This window comes from Meles meles, chromosome 7 (assembly GCF_922984935.1).
Source record: "Meles meles chromosome 7, mMelMel3.1 paternal haplotype, whole genome shotgun sequence".
NCBI classification, from domain to species: domain Eukaryota; kingdom Metazoa; phylum Chordata; class Mammalia; order Carnivora; family Mustelidae; genus Meles; species Meles meles.
Window position 1 is genome coordinate 25,035,974 of NC_060072.1, and position 6,000 is coordinate 25,041,973.

The window sequence follows — 6,000 nt, forward strand, 5'->3', positions numbered from 1 at the left end:
GTATCCTCCTTAAGAGCTTTGTTTACTTAGCCGCAAATGGCCTCAAAACCGGTACTCTCCTAGGGTTTGTGAGGAATAATGTAAAAGCGGTTGGGACTTAAGAGCTAGTGAATGTTTACTGTTATTTTAATGTCCTTGAAGATGGTGGAGAATACTGACAAAATACACTAATTTTTAGTGTAATTTATGCCGAACAGTTGGAATTATTTACCCCAAAGTTCAATGGGTTTTCCCTTAGTTTGACCATCCCTTAATGAACATTTAGCCTTTGTACAGACTTTGCGTTCCTATTATTTGCCAGCCTCCTTCAGTTGCTATAATGGAAGTCTTACTATACAGCCTATGATTTGGGTGTTATGCTCCCATTTTAGAGATGAGGAAAATGGCTCAGCAGGCAGCCAGACGAGGGCTACATAGCTGGCTTTTACTCTGAAAACTCTGCTTTTTCTACTTCATAAAGTTACCTTTCAAAAGCTCAGTATATGCTTTAAAAGTGATTTTAAAAAAAAAAACCTGTTTTCTGAATGAAGTGAAACAAAGTATTACCATAATCTTTGTAAACATAGCTGTGTTTAAAGTTGTTGTTGTTTGTTTGTTTTTTTAAGTAGGCTCCACACCCAATTCAGGCCTTGAACTCACAACCCTGAGATCATGACCTGAGCCAAGATCGAGTCAGATGCAAAACTACCTGAGCCACCCAAGTGATCCTAAAGTTGGTTTTTATCCTCATGTTAAATATTAATCTTATCTTTTTGAAAATAAAGTGGGCATAAGGGCATTAGTACTTTTTGAATTTTAAAAACCATATGTACATTTTTGTGAGAATTTGGAAATACAGGAAGTTCTAAAACAAACAAAAATAACTAATATTACCAAAGTAAACAACTTCACTTTTTGGTGTACTATTTATTGTAACATATGCACTTAAGATATCTACATAGAGTCTTTAGCTGATTTTCTTCACTTTATATTGATCAAATGCTCAAGTAATTAAATATTCTTCTAAGGGCGCCTGGGTGGCTCAGTGGATTAAGCCTCTGCCTTCGGCTCAGGTCATGATCCTAGGGTCCTGGGATGGAGTCCTACATCGGGCTCTCTGTTCAGCAGGGAGCCTGCTTCCCTCTCTGTCTCTCTGCCTGCCTCTCTGCCTACTTATGATCTGTCTCTGTCAAATAAATAAATAAAATCTTAAAAAAAAAATTCTAAAAAGTAATGTAACATCTATTATGCATAATTGCTATTATATATATGTGCAAGTATATTAATCATTCTATTGTTCCCGTTTTCCCCATTATAAACAATGTATTTTGTTTTAAGATTTTATTTATTTATTTGACAGAGACACAACGAGAGAGGGAACACAAGCAGGGGGAGCGGGAGAGGGAGAAGCAGGCTTCCTCCTGAACAGGGAGCCTGATGCGATGCGGGGCTTGATCACAGGATCCTGGGATCACGACCTGAGCCGAAGGCAGACACTTAACAACTGAGCCACACAGGCGCCCCTAAACAATGTGGGGTTTTTTTTGTTTTTTTTTTTTAAACAATGTGTTTTGAACATACTTTTGAACATGAGTCTTTGAGTATATCTCTGATTCTTTACAATAAATCTATAGAAGTAAAATTTCTGGGCTAAAAGGCATAATTATTTTAAAAGCATATATTGTCAGGTTAGCATATAGCTCAACAGAATAGCCATCAGAATAATTGGCTCTAATATGGTAGAAATACAGGGTCTATATTTTTTGAAGATGAGATAGAATACATTTTGAGCACATTCTGAGAAAAACAGCCCCTAATTACTAATTAGGGTGAACAGTTTGGTAAGACCTGGGTTCTACTGCTCAGCATATAACCCAGAAATTCTGGTGGTAAATAAACATTTAAAAAGTAGTTTGTTTAGTGACCAAGGAATATTTATTAAGATGAATAAAATGAACATGTGATCTCTGCCTCATGGAACTTGAAACCTCTTTGAGAAGAAGGGAACCAATACATATTGAGTGCCTGCTATGTTATGCTAGGATATATCATATAATTTATTTAATATAACACTTTCAGGTAGGTATAATTAGCCACAATTTAGAGATGAGAAGACAGATTCAGGAATGTTATGTATTTTGCTAAGGGCCATGTAGAAGGTGAAATGTCTATAAAACCTAAGATTTTTTCCTGGACACAATGCTGCCTGTCCCTAAAATGTGTTTGAGTACAAATAAATACATGGATTTGTATGGATTATATCAAATCCATACAAATATATATCAAATATATAGAAAACATAGAAATATAAACATAAATGCAAGACGAAGTGGGATCGTTTAGAAAGTTACTTATGAAATTGACAGGCTCTTCCTTTTATTTTCTTTATTCCCATAATCTTAACATTTTGTTTTCCCATGATTATGGTCATAATCAGTTATGGCCAAAGTAGATGTAAAGGGGTGAGGCAGAAAAGGGTAGGAGTGTGAGGAGGGAGGCAAGAACTGAGGGCCTTGGTCTGGTGGAAGCTTTACACATACTATGTCAAACTTGAAAGGTGTGTTTTTTCTAGAGAAGAAATTAATGCTCAAAATATATTCACTTCCTTGATCACATAACCACTAAACCTAGATTAGAATCCAGGCCTTTTTGTGGTGCAAGGCCCATATTCTTTCTACCATCATAGAGAGAGAATCATATTTTAAGGGAAACCTAGTATTGTGATTAGGAATCAAGTGTGCTCCAATTATTAAGTTGGCATTGATGAATCATTGAATTTTAAGTTTTCTTTTTAAATGAAGATTTTACTTATTTGAGGAAGAGAGAGAGAGCACAGCAGGGAAAGGAGCAGAGGCAGAAGCAGGCTCCCTGCTGAGCAGGGAGCCCAATGGGGGAATCTATCCCCAGACCCGGGGATCATGCCCTGAGCCAGAGGCAGACACTTTTTTTTTTTCCCCAAGCCAAATTGTATCCAACTTTATTAAAGATACTTTTCATAAACAATCATGGTATTTCAGGCAGGACATGGGTAGATGATCAACAGTATACAATAACTTTCAAATTCCCTTCTCCAATGGATTACCAAAATCAGAAAGCCACTATAAAACCCAGTGAAGTCTTCATGTGTTGCTCTGAACAGGGAAAGTTTAGAGTGAGAACTGACAGTTCATATTTAGCATGTCATTTAGCATGAAAGCTGACCCTTTCAGGAAATGAAATGAAAATGGTAGAATTATCCATCTGAAGATCCAAGAGGTGAAAAAGAAACTCTTTTTTTTCCATTTTATTTTATTTTATTTCTTTTCAGTGTCCCAGCATTCATTGTTTATGCACCACACCAGTGCTCCATGCAATACGTGCCCTCCTGAATACCCATCATCAGGCTCACACACACCCCCACTCCAAAACCCTCAGTTTGTTTCTCAGAGTCCACCATGAGAGACTTCTCATGGTTTGCCTCCCCCTCCAGTTTCCCCCAACTCACTTCTCCTCTCCATCTCCCAATGTCCTCCAAAAAGGAACTCTTTTGAGGGACACCATCTCAGTGGTGACACTGTAAAATCCAGATTGTCTGACATACTGGGAACCATGTCTTAGGGGACAGTTCAAACACATCTCTAGATTTAAGGGAGTCAAGTCTATGTTGAAGGCAGAGAGGGGGGAAAGGACATAAAAAATGAGTTCTAGTTTTTCTACACCACCCAGGGGTTTGTGCCAAGACGGCTCATGCGTGTCAATGTCAAGAAATCCCTTGGGAACCAAGAGGAAGTTTCTCAAAACTAGAAGGGAAAGGTGTTTTTCCCCTTGTGTCATTACTAGCTTCGGAGATATTCTATTTGTGACATGTGCCCTTCCCTCAAAACAATATAAAGCTTAAAAAAAAAAGTAAAACAAAATTCTGCATTTTTATAAAACTTGATAAAAAGGTAGTATTTCCAACTGTATGGTCACCAGATATACACAGTTATCAAAAATGAGCGCACTTCTCTTGGCCTCTCCAGCACCTTCAGCTTTCTGTGCCTGGTCTGTTTTGGCGACTCCATTTTCTGCAGGGCTTTTCCCATCCTTGCTGGCATCAGCTTTCCCCTTTTTCCCTTTGGGTACCTTCTTTCTCGTCTTTGCAGGGGCCTGTTTAGGCTTGGGCTCTGGCTATGAAGGAGCAGATTTAGCAGATAACCCTGCAGATCTTCACGGTGGCTCATCCTTCACCTTGGCTTCCCCTTCAGCCTTTCTCTTGGGCATGGTACGTGCTGATGGCGGGGATGCAGCGGCGCGTGGGCTTTGCCCCGTCGGTTGGGGGCGAAGGGGTTGTTCTTGCCTCTTCACACTGCTCCCCGAGCCAGACACTTAACTGACGAAGCCACCCAGCGGTCCCACATCACTGAATTTTGAACTTAGGACAGAACCTAGAGATACCTAGCCTAAACCTAAAATTTTGTAGATGATGAAAACATGGTCATCACATGATTTAGAGAGAACCCCAGAATAGCCTCTGTCTCTCATTTTGTGCTTTTGTTATTATTCTTAGCTACATTGTTTATCTTCTGGATATTCTACAAATGATTTTAAGTTTCTTATAAAAAACACACAAAAAGAAATAATGAAGTAATGAAGGATGAAGAAAAAATACAACCAGATATAAGATTAGAATGCAGACATCTACACCATATTGCTTTATGCACTGGGTAGAGATGGACTGCACATTTCTCTCTAAACTTTTGGAGTCCTAGCAAAGAGAAATATGATTGGTTACATGATCCAATTTCCATAATATTTTTTTAAAAAGTCATTCAGGGAAAACACAGCTGTTTCTATTTAGTCTGATAGAAGAGAAATTTCTCCCATAGTGTCAAGTCTGTGATTCCTGTAATTGGACCCCAAGGCAAAATTTAAGTGTGAATGTTTTATTGGCAGGCACAATCCCAGGGCAGTACGCATGAAACCAAAAGGTAAGACAGGGAAGAATGAGAAGCAAATACTAGGTTTCACATTATTGAGCTGCTTACAGCTCCTTACAGAAATAGTCAGTTGGTCAGCCATGCAGGATGTCTCTGGACAGGTTTATTAAAATATGCACCGGAACTGTCCCGAAAAGGGTGCCTAGGTATGGAGAGGGAATTTCCCTACTGATTCTGTCCAATCTCCTGGCTGAGCATAGCTGAGGAAATCAGCTCCCAGGCTTTACAGCTTAGTGTGGTGGGAGAAGCCTAGACAGTCAGCCTCAGGTGCAGGAACCTAGGACCTCAGGAAGTAGTCCTTGCAGAGGCAGAACCCCCGAGACAGATGAGACTGAGGAAATCTGAGTTGACACATAAAATGTATTCATATGAAAAAATTTATTCATATACATGAGGTTATATTAAAAATGGTAATATAATTTATAATGCTGTGGATGGAACTGGAGGCTGTTGTGCTAAGTGAAATAAGCCAATCAGAGAAAGACAATTATCATATGACCTCTCCGATGGGAGGAATTTGAGAAACAAGATAGAGGATCATTGGGGAAAGGAGGGAGAAAATGAAACAGGATGAAACCAGAGAGGGAGACAAACCATAAGAGATTCAATCTCAGGAAACAAACTGAGGGTTGCTAGGGGGGAAGGGGGTGAGCGGGATGGGGTGGCTGGGGGATGGACACTGGGGAGGGGATATGCTTTAATGAGTGCTGTGAAATGTGTAAGACCGATGATTCACAGACCTGTACCCCTGAAACAAATAATACATATGTTAATTTTAAAAAGGGCAATATATAAGATAGAAGTTGTCACTGAATACATTCTTGTGGTGGATTTAATAGCACATGTTACGTGATTGGTGGCTAACTGATTACACAGTGGGGAAAAATAGCTTTATAGTGAAAAAGCCTGGCAGGTACCACCTTAATCCAGTGATTAAATGACCACTGTTAGCAATGGGACAAATCAAAATAGTGTGCCACTCGCTAAGATGCAGCTGAAAAGACACACTTCTGTGGTATTCTTACCAAAAACACATAATCCAAATCTAATAATCAGGAAATAT

At 39.2% G+C, this 6,000-nt stretch overlaps 1 pseudogene; it reads right to left on the reverse strand.

The window, feature by feature from the left end:
* Positions 1-3,823: 3,823 nt before the first annotated feature.
* LOC123947158 lies at positions 3,824-4,221 on the reverse strand (annotated as a pseudogene).
* Between the last annotated feature and the right edge of the window lie 1,779 nt (positions 4,222-6,000).